This window comes from Vombatus ursinus, unplaced genomic scaffold, assembly GCF_900497805.2.
Source record: "Vombatus ursinus unplaced genomic scaffold, bare-nosed wombat genome assembly UNPS02014821.1, whole genome shotgun sequence".
Lineage (NCBI taxonomy): Eukaryota > Metazoa > Chordata > Mammalia > Diprotodontia > Vombatidae > Vombatus > Vombatus ursinus.
In genome coordinates, this window is record NW_020954599.1 from 9,545,845 (window position 1) to 9,563,196 (window position 17,352).

A 17,352-nucleotide genomic window follows, 5' to 3' on the forward strand; every position below is an offset into this window, starting at 1 on the left:
ATTGGAGGTAATTTATTTCAGTGGCATGATTTTGAAAATGGATTTTAAAAAGGAGAGACTGAGAATAATGAGACCAAATAGGATGTTATTATGAGTCCAGGTAAGGTGATGGGGATCTGAAGTAGTGTTATATCTGTGTGACTGGAGAGATTTTCTGTAGAATCAATGACTTGGCACTGATTGAATGTGGACAGTGGGGTAAGAGATATGGAAGAAGCAAGAAGATTCTGAGGCTATGATATCGGGTGGGTGATTGGAAAGATATAAGTGATTTCCAGAGGGGGGGGGAACAGAAGTTGGGAAGAAGGGAAAGGAAGGTAGTAAGTATTTATATACTGTCTACTGTGTCTAAGGCACTGTGCTAAGCATTTTACAAATATCTTGTTTGATCCTCACAATAACTTTGAGAGGTAAGTGCTGTTATTCCCATTTTATAGTTGAGGAAACTGAGGCAAATAGATGTTAGAAGACTTGCACTGAGCACAATCTCAACATTCTAACCACTGAGCCACCTAGCTTCCTAAATAAAGAGTACCATTTTGAACATGTTGAGCATGAGATGCCAATGGAACATTCAGCTGCAGATACATAGCTTATGCTCCTATCAGTGTGTAAGGTTCATCTTCTCTGAGCAGGGTGCAGTGGCAGCATTTCTTAGTGTATAACCAACACCTAGATGCCTTAAAGTCTCTGGAACTCTCTAACATGTGAGGTATATACTAAGGTTAGAAACATCTATCTCCTGGTGTCATTGCTCAGTCACCAGTTCTTGGGAAAGAAACACTAGGCAAAAGATGCAACTAGGGAATTGGGATTTAATTTTGGGCAAGCAAGGTACTCAATGCTCTGCTCACATAGCTATCTTAGATATTGAGAGGAGGGGAGATGAAGGAGAGATCATTTTTTTCCTCCTTCCCTCACTGAGAGTCTGAAAAAGATATGGCAGATTTCCAACAGACTTGGAAAGGGGGAGTAGAGGATTGAATCAATCCTTTTATCTCAATGGTCAGTAATCTTTGACAGAGTTTCTAGTTTTGGCAACACACATGGGCCAAAAAGGGGACTCTGGATACACATACTTTCAGCCTGCGACTTCTTCACCAGAAGGGGCCTGGGTGCATACTCAGATCCATGGGAAGTACCCCAGTCCAGTAGATACTGGAGTTTCCTTTCTATCTTTACATTATGCATATAATTTAGACTCAAATCTATATACTTCCTGAAGACAACAAGAGATGAGTTGCTCTAAACCCTAACCTTTCTAGTCAACAGAAGGATCATAAATCCAAAACTTGAAGGAACTTCAGAAGCCAACTCCAACACATTCATTTTACAGAAGTGTAATCTGAGGCCCAGTGATGTTTAGTGATTTGCCCAAGGTCACTCAGGTAAAAAGTATCAGGGGTAGGATTTGAACCTGACTCCTATGATTCCAAAATTAGCCTTCTTTCCACTGGTTCCCACAACAAGAACAATTACAACAAGAATTGGAAAAGAATAATTGAACATAGAAGAAAGTTTGTATAATGGAGATCTGTACTTTCATGTACAGTCCCAAGGAACATCTATTTTGTAGAGTATTAGTAAAGTTCAGAATTTTTGAAAAAAGAAAGAAAATAGGTCTGCTCCTTTGGTTTTTTCATTACAGATCAAGAGATTATGTCATTTTTTTTACCCTGATTTACAGAAAACTTAGTGGTATTAATGCAGAACAGGAATATTATAATGAAAATTCACAGATTACTTCCAAACTTCATTTTAGACAATGATTTCAAGTTCCTCTACTACAAAACCATTTATGAGAACTGTCAACAAGTGGTGAAATTGATTGGTCAGAATTTCATTTCCTTTTATTTCTTTTTCCTCCTTTTAATAGAGGTAGTAATGAACAGGGAAATGACTTAAAAACAGGCAACAGAAAAGGGCAGGCAGTGAAGCCAAATGCCTAAATAATTCAGATTAAATAATCAGTCTATGGATATTTTCATATACACTATAGCTGAACTGGATGCAATGGAGATTTCTTTGAAAATATTGCATTACTGGATATCACGAAATGAAGGCAGGAAGTCCAAGGGGCCTAAAACCAAAATCTGTTGAAAATTATTCCACATTTTTAAATATAATATCTTAATGCAAAATAGTTTAACGGATCTAATAATCTAAATAACATTTTTTCTTGCATAATGATAAAAAAAATACCAGAAGGCAGGAGAAGGTTTGTTCTTCAGTTGTGTCCAAATCTTCATGACCCAATTTGGGGCTTTCTTGGCAAAGAAATTAGAATGATTTGCCATTTCTTCCTGCTGCTCAGTTTACAGATGAGGAAACTGAGGCAAACAGGGTTAAGTGGCCTGCCCAGGGTCACACAGCTAGTAACTATCTGAGGCCAGATTTGAACTCAGGTCTTCCTGACTCCAGGACTAATACTCTATCCACTATGTCACCTAGTTGTTCATAGGTTACAGAGAGGTTAAGTAAGAAGGTGCCCATAGATTAACATTGTCCATGGCTACATTTGCTCAGGCCCTGGTAGCAGATTTTTCTAGGTTGTCACTGAAAAAATCAACCTGGTTTTATCCCTGGTAGAGGTGGGACATTAGCACCAAGTAAAATAAGAAGTTGGGCAAACTTGGTCACATTATAAAGCACTGAAAGCTAATACTTCTTTCTTTTTCATCCTTGCGGAAAGAGTGTATGGGCATTGACTAGAGGAAAACAAAGGCTACTTGTCCCAAAATGCTGTGAGTCAAAAGCATTTGAACGTTTATCCTTCCTGATATTGTGTTTTTGTTCTTTGCTACTATTCTGAGGCCTGAGTCTCATTTATGGCCTAACCAATTTTCATAAAAAATATGATTTTTAAAAATTGGTTTGGTTAGCAAGTAAGCCAAATTTGGAGGTTCGTAGACCTATAAAGGGCCTTGAAAGGGAACTCAGAGACAATTTAGACTGACTTTCTCATTTTAAAGATGAGAAAATATAACTATGTTAGGTCAATTGCTTTGCCCAAGGTCACATAGATGATAAGTGTCAGAGGCGGGAACCCACAGTGCAAGCATTGGTACCCCATTTTGTAGAAGGTAGGATCATAGACCTAGAGATGGAAAGGATCCTTCTTGTTATTGTGTTGTTCAGTTGCGTCTGACACTTTGTGACCTTGTGGATCATAGAACGTTGATAGCATTCATGGAGCTTTCTTGGCAAAGATACTGGAGTAGTTTGCCATTTCCTTCTCCAATAGTTTAAGGCAAACAGAAATTAAGTGACTTGCCCAATGTCACACAACTAGTAAGTATATGAGGCCAGATTTGAACTCAGGTCTTCCTGACTCCAGGACCAGTGCTCTATCCACTGAGCCATCTAGGTGCCCCCAGAAAAGATCCTAGATGCCCTTTAACTTAACAACGTCATTTTTACAGACGAGGAAACTGAGGCCCACAGAGGTCTAATGATTTGCTCAAGGTCACTCAGGTAGTAACTGTCAGATGAGAGGGAAGAACTCAGTGGAGATTAGTAGTGAAAATATTATCCTATTTTAGAGATCATGAAACTGAGTTAACAGAGAGATTGAGTGACTTGCTTATATTTACGTAGGTAGCAAGCATCTAAAATAAGATTTGAGCCCAAGTCCAAAACTTTATCCACTACACCATGTTGATTATCAAATTCCCTAGAGAAAACTTGAGGGAAGGCACTAACCAAATAGTACTATTATTATTGATAAGTATCCAGGATCAAATCTAATCCATTTGCCCTCACTCAACAGACAGCTTATGTTTGCAGACCACTATAACACAAGCCCATCTAATTAGATATATAGATTCACCTATGTAAATTTAGTCTCATGAATCCAAAGATGCTGCTTTGTCTTAATTTAGAAGTGTGGCTATAAAGATAATCACAAAATGACAGAATCTAGGAGTTGAAATAAATCACCTCAGAGTCAATTCACCCAAGCAGTGATTGGACAGGAATCCCTTGTAATAACACCTCAACTTCTCCAGAGATGACTATAAGAAGCTACATACCATAGGGAGGAACAATCTATCTCTTGGACCCAGATTATACACTCTAGCTACAGTTTCTATTGGTGAATATTATTAAAATGATAATTACTATAATAACACCATGTAATTTTCAAAATGCTCTAATGAGTATTATTTCATTTAATTTTCCTAATAACCCTTTGAAGTAGGTGGAGCAGACATTTATTATTCAAATTTTAGAAATGAAGAAACAGAAAAGTTAAGTTATTTGCCCAAAGGCACACAATTAGCCAAAGAATCAAGACTGACTTCTCCTCTGGGACATTTCCTCCCCTTTATTCAACAATTCAATTAAACAATCAAGCATTTAGAGCAGACCCGCTGAATGTTCAATGCTAGAAAAACTTACACGTGTCCCTGTCCCTTGTAGAGCTTACAGTTTAGTGGGGAAGTATGTCTCTCATGCAGATAATTAACATTCACAATAATGCATGGAAAGCACGTTAGAGAGGATAAAATTAAAGGGCCATAATGAACCTATGTTGCAAAAACAGACAATGTGGTAAAATGGAAAAAGAAGTACTTGATTGGAAGTCAGAGGACCCCGTTCAAAATAGACCTCTGACAGTGATTCCTTGTGTTTTCTTGATCAAGTCACTTAACTGTTTTTGACCTCAGTTTCCCCATCTGTAAAATGAGACAGACGAAATAGTTCATGAGGTCGTTTTCGGTTCTAGAACTATGATATCAAGTAAAGGCATGAAATGTCTTCTAATAGCAGCAAACAAAGGAAAATGTCTTGAGTTAAGACCAACAAAGAATAGATGGAATCATTGATCTGGAACTAGAAAGGACCTCTGAGATTATCTAGCTCAATCCTTTTATTTTACGGATGAGGAAATTGAGGGGCACAGGGAGGTTAAATGATCCGTCCAAAGTCAACTAGGTAGTAATTCTCAGAGGTGGCATTTGAACCCAGGACCTCTGATTCCAATGACACTTCCTCTTTAGATACAACACATATCCATAGAGACAGAATGCATCGTAAAGGAAAAAGTCCTGGATTTGAAGCAAAATGACACATAACCATATCCCACCTCCGGCACTAGTTATGTGATCTTTAGAAAATTATGTCTCTTTTTTCAAGCTTCATCTCTCTCATCTGGATGCTGGAGATGATGATGATGATGATGATGATGATGATGATGATGATGACGATGATGATGATTATAGCATCTGTATCAGAGAGCAGTAGTTCTTAACCTCTTTTTTTGGACATGGAAACTCTGTTGAAGCCTATAGACTTCTTTTCAGAGTATTGTTTATAAATGATTAAATTATTTAGGATCACAAAACAAACCAATTATTTTGAAATACAGTTATCAAAGCATTAAAAAATGTTCACAGAGCACAGGTTAAGAACCCCTGCCATAGTATCTACCTCATAGGGTCACTGTGAAGATCAAGAGAGATAAGATCTTCAAAAATCTTGGTAAATATTAAAGTGGATAGAAATAGCTCTTCTGAGGATTGAGGAGACAGCATGGTGGGGTGAAAAGAAGCATGTGGTCATGAGACTGGCTTTCAAGTTCTGCCAGAGGAGTAGCATTTCCTTTTTTTAATGTCTAGCATTGATAAAGTGCTAAAGTCCTGGACAAGTATTATCTTTTTTGATACTCATAACAACCCTTGGAGGTAGGTGACTTTATTATCCCCATTTTATAGATGAGGAACCTGGGGCAGACAGAGGTTGAGTCACCTGCCAAGGTCACACAACCAGTTGAGTTGTCTGAGGCTAGATTAGAATTCAGATCTTCCTGGCTCAAGTTAAAGTGCTCTGTCTGCTGCACCACCTGGTTGCCACTAGGCAGTATTACTAAGATTGACAACTCAGGGGTTCTCTGCTCATAGTGCACCTGAATTTCTGCCAAAAATCTGACAATCATTCCAGTGATATACTTGTGGACAACTGGACGACATGAAGAACTGTATGTACTAGATAACAGTACCCTTAAGTACATATACAATGGGCTGAATGACTAAACCTCCCCTTACCCCCTTAATAATTATAGACGTATAGCGGCAGCTAGGTGGCGCAGTGGAAAGAGCACTGGCACTGAAGTCAGGAGGACCTGAATTCAAATCCGGCCTCAGACCAAACACTTGATACTTACTAGCTGTGTGACCCTGGGCAAGTCGCTTAACACCAATTACCTCACAAAAAAAGCAAAACAACAAAAAATAATTATAGACTTATAAAGAGCTTTCAGTAAAGTTGAAATCCCATTGTTTTTATAGCAACCCTGTGAGGTAAGGAATGCGAATATTGCTATTCATTTTAAGGATAAAGAAACAAACTCAGAGTGCTAAACATTTTGCTTATGGTTGTATAATTAGGATTTGACTAGGTGTCCTGATTACAAGGCTGAAACCCTTACCATTATTTTATAAGAGGTAGTATGGTGAGGGCATTGGATGAAGTCAGGAAGACTTGAGTTCAAATCCAGCCTCAGACACTTACTTGGTGTGATGCTGGGTAAGTCATCTAATTTCTATGTACCTCAGTTTCTTCATCTGTAAAACTGGGATAAGAATAGTAACTACCTTCCAGGGCTATTGTGAGGATAAAATGAGATAATGACAGGGCATTGGCCTTGAAGTCAGGTAGACCTGGGTGCAAATCTTCCTTCAGATATTTTCTAGCTGTGTACCTATGCAGTCACGTAACCCCTCTGTGCTTCACTGCCCTCAACTATAAAATGAGTACATTGAACTCACTGACCTCTCATATCCCTTCCAGCTTTAAATCTATGATATAATGATCCATGCTACCAGTAATTATTAATAGATTCACATCAGCTTTAAGGACCTCTAGTGGGACTCATCAAAAAGTAAGTTTTGGTCCTGTGTTGTATGTTTGTGTGCATGTATGAATTTAAGGATATGTGTGAATGTACATTTGCGTGTGTGTGTGTGTGTGTGTGTGTGTGTGTATGTGTGTGTGTGTAAGCAAATTGGAACAAGGCAGCTAGGTGGCACAGCACAGTGCCAGGCTTGGATTCAGAAAGACCTGAGTTTAAATCCGGCCTCAGACACTCACCAACTATGTGACTCTGAACAAGTCACTTCACTCTGTTTGCCTCAGTTTCCTGCCTGTAAAATTGAGCTGGAAAAGTAAATGGCAAACCACCCCAGTATCTTTGTTAAGAAAACCCCAAATGGGTCACAAAGAGTCAGACACAATTAAAATGACCGAACAACTACAAAGGGGAGTAATTATAATTCTTGGACAATCATCTTCCTGAGTTCAAATCTGACCTCAGACACTTACTAACTTTGTGACCCTGGTCAAGTCACTTCACTCTGTTTGCCTCAGTTTCCTCATCTGTAAAATGAGTTGGGGAAAGAACTGGCAAACCACTACAGTATCTTTGCCAAGAAAACCCCAACTGGGGTCATGAAGAGTCTGACGTGACTAAAACAACCAAACAACAAAGGCAAATTGGAACAAGGAGTTAAACCTAATAAGATGAAATTTAGTAGGGATAAATATAGTTTCCTACTAGATCACAGAGCTAGACCAAGAAGGGACCTTTGAGGTCTAATTCCTTAATTTTCCAGATAAGAAGATGAGTCCCAGAAAGGATCTTAGTTGCCCAAAGTCATGTAGATAATAATAAACAGAATCCTGGGACTTTAAGATCATTACCCTTTCCACTGCAAAATGCTGCCTCCCTACCTGTGGATTAAAACAAATTAATGTTACAACTATAGTACAAGGGAGCTGTTGCTAGATGACAGTTTGTGCAATAAAGATGTGGGGATTTTAATGGACTGCAAGCTTAGCATGAGTCAATAGTGTGACTGGGCAAAGATAAGAGTTAATAGGATCTTCTGACTTTATTGGGCTGGGTTAAGAGAAGCACCAGTGTGTAGAATGAGTCAAGTCCCACCGTATTCTTCCCAAGTCTGACAATGTCTGTTATATTGAGTTCTGGGCATGACATTTTAGGAAGCGTGCTGGCCAACTAGAGCATAATAAATTTCATGTATGAAGATTAGATTGGCAACAAGGTCTGGTTAGTCAGCAGTCTGCATGCCGTCAACTTCTTGATGCCATGGCCTTCAAGAATAAAGGACAAACAATAAGAAGTCAGCAAGCAGGAATTTATCAAGCACTTGCAATGTGCCAGATACGGCGTCAAGTGTTGGGATTAACCGTTTCAGAAAAACAGCTTCTGCCCTCACAGAGCTTACATTTTAATGAAGGAGGGTACATCAAAGAACTGAAAAGCTAGGGTGGGATGCTGCAGTGAAATCCAGAGAATCAGAAACAGTGCTGGGAGAGGAATGAAGAATGCCTGGCTTAGCACCATTTCTCAAAATGGAGGCTCCAGGAGGAACTCAAATATTGGGAGAAGGGCCCTTTAAAGGCAGGGGGATATTCCAGGGTGAGAAGGCCTGATATGAAGGTAAATTGAAAGAATGAAGGCTAGTTAGCTTGAGGAAGCAAAGGTATAGAAAGGACATGCTGCTTGTCTTTATGTATTTGGAGTTCTGATATATGGCAGAGAGATTGTGCTGCTTCTGAGTCCTCCACAGGGCACGATTGGGAATTAGGAATGGCAGGAAGATGCGGAGAGGTAGACCCATCTGCCTGATGTAAGGTTGGCTTGATTGTTTTCCTCTGTCGGAGTTGTTTAAGAGTAGAATAAATGATTTAAGGCATAGTTGGTTCTAATTGGAGGTCGTCAAATAAAAGTATGGACGTCCACTTGTCTTCAATCCTGCTTATGTGGTGGTTGGCCTTTATGGCCTCCTCCATGTTCTTTTATGGGGCTCATCCCTTCGGATCTTCTCCTAATCCCTTTTTGCACTGATGAGCACAGGCTGGGTTTCCTCTTCAGCCTCCCTAACTCTATGCCACTCCTTTAGCCCCAAGATTCCCTGATGCCACATTTAATGTTATTATTTCATGATATTTCCATGCCATAGCTTTGCTTTTCCAACACTGCAAAGAAGCTCTTTGCATTCTCCTTTACTTTAATTCCTTTGCTTTTATTCCTCATAATCATTCAGGATAAGCTGTTGCCTTGAGTAAAAAGCAGGTTGGAAAATATGGACCAGCAAAGTCAGCATTTGTGGGTAAAGAAAAACAGTGAGCGGCAAAATATTCAGTAAAAATGCATTTTACTCACTGTTGTAAGCCACTTCAGCTCAGATTCTTTGGTGGCTCGGGTCCTAGCTAAAATTTCTCTATAACAATTCCCAGACTTCCTATATGATTAAACTAGCTTATCTATCCCTTGTGCCCCACAGGGGGGTCTACCTCTTCTGAGATGACTCCATCCAAGCTCACCCTGGCACTCCCCAATGCTCTTGGCTATGGTAGCCAATCTTAGATGATGTACTTCCCACAAGACATTACCAATTACAACATTAATTTAGGATTTTTTTAATTAGGTATTTTCTTCTCCCTCACATCTCCCTCCCTGCCCCCAAATGAAAAAGAAAAAAAATGCAACAAATAAACAGTTAAACAAATTCCCCTATTGGCCATGTCCAAAAACTCATGTCTTATTCTACGTATCAGTCCATCATTTGTTGGGAGGTGGATTGCATTCTCTGTCATTGAACCTCTCCAATTACAATTAATCATTATGTTGATCAGAATTCTTAAGTTGTTCAAATTATTTATTTTGATGATAGTGATGTTATAATATAAATTGTCCTTCTTGTTCAGCTCACTTCGTTATCTCACATGTGTCTCACAACATTATTTCTTAAAACACTTAATCCTTGCCCCTCAACATCATTCCAGCCACCTAAGAAAACTTGGCAGCTTGTCCCATGGAGTCAAAGGCAGAGATGCTAATTCTGTGTGAATAAAACACCATTCCTGAAGCCCAGCTGGTGAACCTTCAACTTCAGGTCACTAGCCTTCAGGGGCAGGTCATGGTACTGGTAGATGGCACAAATGACTTCCATAACAGCTGGATCATGCTTTCCGGGCAATAGTTAGCTTAGTATTCCCTCCAGAGAAATTTCCAGCCAAATAAAGGAATTTTATGGGACCTATCAGACTGGCTTGAGTTCTATAATCACAAATTCCACATCAACCATGTAAAAGTGGATTTTTAAAATTTTTTTTATCTGTCCAGATTAGCCACTAATAAGCAAATTATCCACCATCAAGGAAGTTACATAATCAAATAATAGCCAGATATTTATTAGGCACCTACTATATGTCAGTCATTAGAGGTGCTAAGGATACAGGTACAAAGAAACAATCCATACTCAGAAGAATCTTACTTTCTTATGCATATATGCATATATACAACAGAAAGAATAAAGTTAATAAATATTATACATGTAAAATAATTAAATGAAAAGTAGTATGGGAGGGAAGCACTAGCACAATTAGAAAGAGGAATAGGAAATGCTTCATGCAGAAGATGGTACTTGGGCTGTGTCTTGAAGTGGGGGATGCTTATAAATTATTATTGTTATTAAAAATACCATAACCAGATTTATACAGTGATTTCTTTGGGCCCAGCACTGTACCAGTAGATTACTAGATTAAGAGGGTTACAAACTAGATATTCACACATGGGAACCTCTCAGGAATCTTTATATTCCCAATTGGAAACATGCTATCCACCTGAAATATCTGCATACACCCCTCATCCCTGAAACTGCTTGAAATATGGAGTAGCATGCTATAATAATAACAATAATAATAATAACTAAGTTTTATATAGTATATACTATGTGTCAGGTCCTGTGCTAAGCACTTAACAATTATTGTCTTATTTGATCCTCCCAACAACCCTGGGAAGCAGGTACTATTATCTCCATTTTACAAATGGGAAAAATGAAGCAAATAGGTTAAGTGATTTACCCAGGATCAAGCAACTAATGTCTAAGGTCATATGTGAACTCAGGTCTCCTTGACTTGAGGTCCAGTGCTCTCACCTATTTTCACACTAGAAAGACTACTAGATTTCAAAATTGAGGAACTGGGTTTCAATCCCTGCTTGGCTATACAACCTTAGTGAAATCACTTAATATTTCTGGGCCTCAGTTTCCTCATCTGTAAAATGAGGATTTGGGACTAGATGACCTCTCAAAACTCTTCCAGTTCTAAATTTTATGATCTTAAAAGCACTTAGACATCAGTAGAATGAGGAGCAAATCATAAACAATGCTACCTTAGGTCTTCATGATTTCATCAGCTTTCTGGGGCCAATTCTTCTTCATCATCTGTATGTGTACCCTATGCCAGGCCTAAAATTTTCTCCTTTCACTGCTTTGTAAATGTTGCTGATCAACGGATTCTTTACTTCGGGATCAAGCTTCTTGAAATGAGAGGAAGGAAAGAGCTTTGAATTTGGAGTTAAAGGGTTCAGTGCCTAGGATTGACCCTTGATATCAACCTGACCATCATGCTGATTGAATAACTAATTGAGGTCTTTGGATATGCCACTTCACCTCTGAGATTCCTATGTTTATAGGATTTCCATCTGGACCAGGCCTTACAGATGAACTAACTATAAATCAGTTTTCATTTTACAGCATTGGACAGCTAGGTGGCAGAGTAGATACAGTGCAGGGCCTGGAGTCAGGAAGACTCGTTTTCCTGAGTTCAAATCTGGCCTCAGGCACTTACCTGAGTTGTGTGACCCTGGGCAAGTCACTCTCTGTTTTCCTCAGTTCCTCATCTGCAAAATGAGCTGGAGAAGAAAATGGTAAACCACTCCAGTTTGCTAAGAGAACCCTAAAATTGGGGTCACAAAGTTGGACACAATTGAAAAATGACCAAACAGAAACATTGTTTAACACTTTAAGATGAACAAAGTGCTTTATATACGTTATCTTCACAAAAAACAAATAAACTGGGAGGAACATAATACCCATAAAGAAACTAAAGTCCAAAGTAAGTGATTTGCCTGAAATTGTAACTAACAAAACAACACAAAAACAAGACAGAATTGGGATTTAAATTCCCTCATTTATTTATTTATTTAGTTAGTTAGTTATTGCTTTTGGTGAGGCAATCAGGGGTAAGTGACTTACCCTGGGTCACACGGCTACCCTCTTTTATTTTTAACACCAAGATATATTTCCTCCCTCGATAGCGCATCACCTCAGTTTCCTGGTCTGTAGAATGAGGGACTTGAATTTCATTATCTTTATGGGTCCATGAACCTTCCAGTCTTTCTTTTTAAATTTCAGCTATGAGCTACACCTAATCCTGTCACTTTAAGTCAATACCCAAACTTGCTTTGATTTTTTCTTCTTTTCCCTGTCCGCACACACACCAGGCTTTATTCACAAGGGATCATAATATGATAAAATATCAGAATTGGTAGAAAACTCAAGGCCAATGGGCACAGCTCTTACTTTAGGAAGAATCCATGCAACAAAATAACTAAGTATATTTGACACTTAAAAAAAAGATTATTTAAAGACCTCGGTGGGGAGCCAAGATGGTAGAGTAAAATCAGTGATTTGCTTGAGCTCTCCCCCAAAACCCTTCAAATACCTATAAAAAATGGCACTAAACAAATTCTGGAGCAGCAAAACCCACAAAAAGATGGAGTGAAACAAATTTCCAGCCCAAGACAGCCTGGATGGTTGATGGGAAAGGTGCCCTGGGTTGGGAAAGAAGCACAGATCAGCATGGGCGAGCAGGCAAAGACCAGGCCTCAGTGAACCCGAAGCAGACCTCAGGGGACTGAATCAAGGGGAACTGTGGCAGTTTCCAGACTTCTCAACCGACAAATGCCAAAGACAACTTAGAAGGTAAATGGGAAAGGTCTGTTGGATCTGAGTGAGAGAGGTGCAGCCCCAAGGCGGTGGCTGCTTCTGGAGCTCACAGCCCACAGATAGTGGGGGGATCAAGCCGGTGATTAGAGGAAGACTGCATGGATCTCTTTGCTGATGCTGAGACAGGATTCTCTTGCTTTGCCATGCTTGGATCTGGGTCTCACGTAAAAGAGGGAGGAAAAAGCTTTTACAGTGGAGGGGAAGATGGGAGAGGTGAGAGAGAATGAGTGAAACTTATTCTCATTATATTTGGCTTAAGGAGGGAATAATATACACATTCAATTGGGTATGGAAATCTGTCTTACCCTATAGGAAAATAGGGGGGAATGGGATAAAAGAGGGTGGGAATGATAGAAGGGAGGGCAGGTTTGAGGAGAGGATAATCAGAAGCAACCACTTTTGAGGAGGGACAGGGTCAAAGGAGAGAATAGAATAAATGGAGTTGGGGTAGGGTGAAGGTAAATATAGTTAGTTTTCACAACATGACTACTATAGAAATGTTTTACAAGACTGCAAATGTATAACCTGTATTGAGTCACTTGCCTTCTCAATAAAGGTGCAAGGGCAGGGAGGAAGGGAGAGAATTTGGAACCTAAAGTTTTAAAAATAAATGTTAAAAATTGTTTTTACGTGCAACTGGGAGGAAGACATATGGGCAACAGGTGGTAGAAATCTATCCTGCCCTATAGTAAATGATAAGAGAAGTGGGGAAGGGGTGATAAAAGGAAGGGTAGATTAGGGGAAAGAGTGTTCAGAATGCATTGGAAGGGAGAAAAAGGGAGAAAATTTTGAACTCAAGATCTTGTGGAAGTGAATATTGAAAACTAAAAATTAATTAATTAATTAATAAGAATTAAAAAAAAAATTTGGACTACCTGAAAGCCATGATAAAAAAAAAAGAGCCTACATACCATCTTTCAAGAAATTATCAAGGAAAACTGCCCTGATATTCTAGAACCAGAGGGTAAAATAGAAATTGAAAGAATTTACTGATTACCTCCTGAAAGAGATGCCAAAATGAGAACTCCCAGGAATATTATAGGCAAATTCCAGTTCTTTCAGGTCAAGGACAAAATATTGCAAGCAGTAAGAAAGAAACCATTCAAATATCATGAATCTACCATTAAGATCACACAAGATTTAGCAGCTTCCATGTGAAAGGATAAGAGGGCTTGGAACATAATATTACAGAAGTCAAAGAAGCTAGAATTACAATCAAGAATATCTGCTCAGGAAAATTGAATAAAAACCTTCAGGGAAAAATGGATATGTAATGAAATAAAGGACTTTTAAGCATTTTTGATAAAAAGATCAGAGCTGAATAGAAAATTTGACATTAAACACAACACTCAAGAGAAGCATATAAAGGTAAACATGAAAGAGAAATCATTAGGGACTGAATAAAGTTGAACTGTTTACATTCCTATGTGGGAAGATGCTCCATACAACTCACAAGAAGTTTATCATTATTGGAGCAGTTAGAAAGAGTCTACATAGACAGATGGTATGCCTGTGAGTTGATTGTGTTGGGATAATCTCAAAAAAATGGAATGAGAAAGAGAGATGCCTGGGAGAAGGGGGAAGGAAGAGGTATAATGGAAAAAATAAACTCGCATAAAAGAGGCACAAAAGGAAGGGCTTTTACATTGGAGAGGAAAATGGGGGAGGTTGCTGGCAATTTTTGAACCTCACTTTCCATTGGAACTGGTTGAAAGAGGGAAAAATATATACATTTGTGTGTATTTATATGTGTACATATATACATACACACACACTCAACTGGGTATATAAAGGGATGAGCATAAGAGAAAAGGAGGATAATAAAAGAAGGGTAGATTAAGAAAGACACTGATCAAAAGCAAAATAGACTTTTGATGAGTGGCAGGACAAAAAGAGAGAGAAGTATAAACAAAAGAAAATAGAGAGGGAAATGAACAGTTAGCAATCAATACCATGAATGTGAATGGGAAGAACTCACCTATACAATGGAAGCAGACAGTAGAATGGATTAGAAATCTGAGGAGAGACACACACTTGTAACGGAAAGACACACAGACAAAGAGTGAAAATAAGGGGTCGGAGCAAAATCTACTAGGTTTCAGTTAAAGTAAAAAAAGGTAGGAGTAACAATAATGATCTCAGACAAAAGCAAAAGCAATAATAGATCTAATGAAAAGAGACAATCAGGGAAACTATATTAGATGAAAGATACCATGGACAATGAAGTAACATCAAAAAATTTTATAACAAGTTTCTCTGATAAAGATCTCTTTTCTCAAATTTGAGTCAAATTTATAAAAAAATAAGAGTCATTCCCCAATTGATAAAATGTTAAGAGACATGAGCAGGAATTTTTTAAAAGAAGAAATCAAATCTATCTATAGACATGAAAAATTGCTCTAATTCATTATTATTTAGAGAAATGTAATTTAAAACAACTCTTAGGTACCATCTCATGCCTATCAATTTTGGCAAATTCTATAAGGCATGAGGGAAAATATGTACATTAATGAATTGTTTGTGAAGTTAGAAGTGGTCCAACCACTCTAGAGAACAATTGGAAGTATACCTAAAGGGCTATAAAACTGTGCATACCCTTTGACCTAGCAATACCAGTACTAAATCTGTACCCCAAAGAGATCAAAGAAAAAGGAAAAAAAATAAATATACAAAAAATATTTATAGTAACTCTTTTTGTGGTGGAAAAGAATTGGAAATTGAGGGGATGTCCGTCAATTGGGAAATGGATGAATAAGTTGTGGCATATGATTGTGATGGAGTATTGTCGTATTATCAGAAATAATAAGGGGATGGTTTCAGAAATCACAGGAAGATCTATATGAACTGATACAATGAAGTGAGCAGAAGCAGGAGATCATTGTACACAGTAACACCAATATAATAATGATAATCATCTATGAAAGACTTAGCTACTCTGTTCAATATAATGATCCAAGAAAATTTCAAAGGACACATGACAAAAAATGCTATCCATCTCCAGAGAAAGAATCAATGAACTCTGAACGCAAATTGAAACATAGTTCTCTCACTTTCAATATTTTTCTTGCTTTCTTGTCATATGGTTAACACAGAAATATGTTTTGCATGATTCCACATTGATCTTACATTGCTTGCCTTCTCAGTGGGTCGGGGAGTGGAAGGAGAGAGTTTAGAACTAAAAAAAAAAAAATGTTAGAAATAAATAAATAATTTGGAAAATCATCTCTATAAGAAGAAAATGGAGGACATATGGCTAAAGAGAACTTCTTTTGGGAAAAAAAAAAGATATACAAGTTTTAATGGACAGAAAATTCAAGAAGAACCAATGATGGGATACCATGGTCAAAAAAAGCTAACATATTCAACTGCATTAAGAAAGGAATAATGTCTAGGCCTTGGGAGGTCCATTTCTATAATTTTCTTGCATCATTCCTATTTCCTTTCCCAATTTTTCCTCTATCACTCTTAGCACTTTCTTATACTCATGCAGGAATCTATGTTGAACTTGTGTCCAATTAGTCTTTTTCCTTGAGGTTTTGGTTGCAGCTCTTTTCAAATTATTATTTTCTAAGTTTGTGGCTTGGTCTTCCTTGCCACCATAGTGATTTTTTTTTATGGCCAAACTGTTTTTCGGTTGTTTGCTCATTTTCAACCTATATCTTGACTTTGAACTTCGTGTTAAAGTTGGCCTCTGCTCTTCTGGGGTGGAGAGGCACTGATTCAAGCTTTTCTTTTTTTTCTCCTGCTGTTTTCAGAACAGGTTCTGGAGGTCTGCAAGTTTTTAGTACTTCGAAGGTGGTATAATCTGAAAAGAAAGGTGGTCAATGCTCTCCTAGCTTGTGTTCTGGTCTTTACCCAGGAAGAGCCCCTGTTCCACTGTAACCTCAAGCTAGCACTTCCCTTTGGCTCTGGAAATGTGATAAAGTCTCCTGTTCTCTTGAAACCACAGATGCAAGCACTCCTCTCTACCTTGGAACTCTGACCAGGGATCTTGCTCCCTTGTGATTAATCACAAGCTTTCTTCTCCCCCCTGAACTGTGACCCAGAACTGCATATGGCAATAGAATTGCCAATTGACAGCAGCTTCACCCAGTGCCAGCAAAGGGTCTCCTCTATTATCTTCATGATCAGTTTTCTGATTCCCTTACCAACTCTGGGCTGAGAGCTCCTGGGGATGCTAGTGCCATCTCTGCCACTGTTACTTTTGTGGCTGCCTCCACCTGTGCTTCAGGTCAGCATCCTCCTTGGTATTACAGACCTCTCCTGCCAACTTCCTAAGTTGTCCTCAGCAGGAAAAATTGTCTCACCCTGACCCTTTTTTTGTCTCTGCCACTCCAAAATTCAATTTGAGGTGTTATTTTATAGTCGTTTGGAAGAGATTGTTGGGAGAGCTTGGCAGTGAGGCTGCCTCTAATCCACAATCTTGGCGCTGCCCCTCCTAAAGTTGACTTTCTAAAATCCAAATATAACTTTACAATTCTCACAATTGAATACCATCTTGAGAGGTCATGTGATGTAGAGAGGAGAAAGTTGG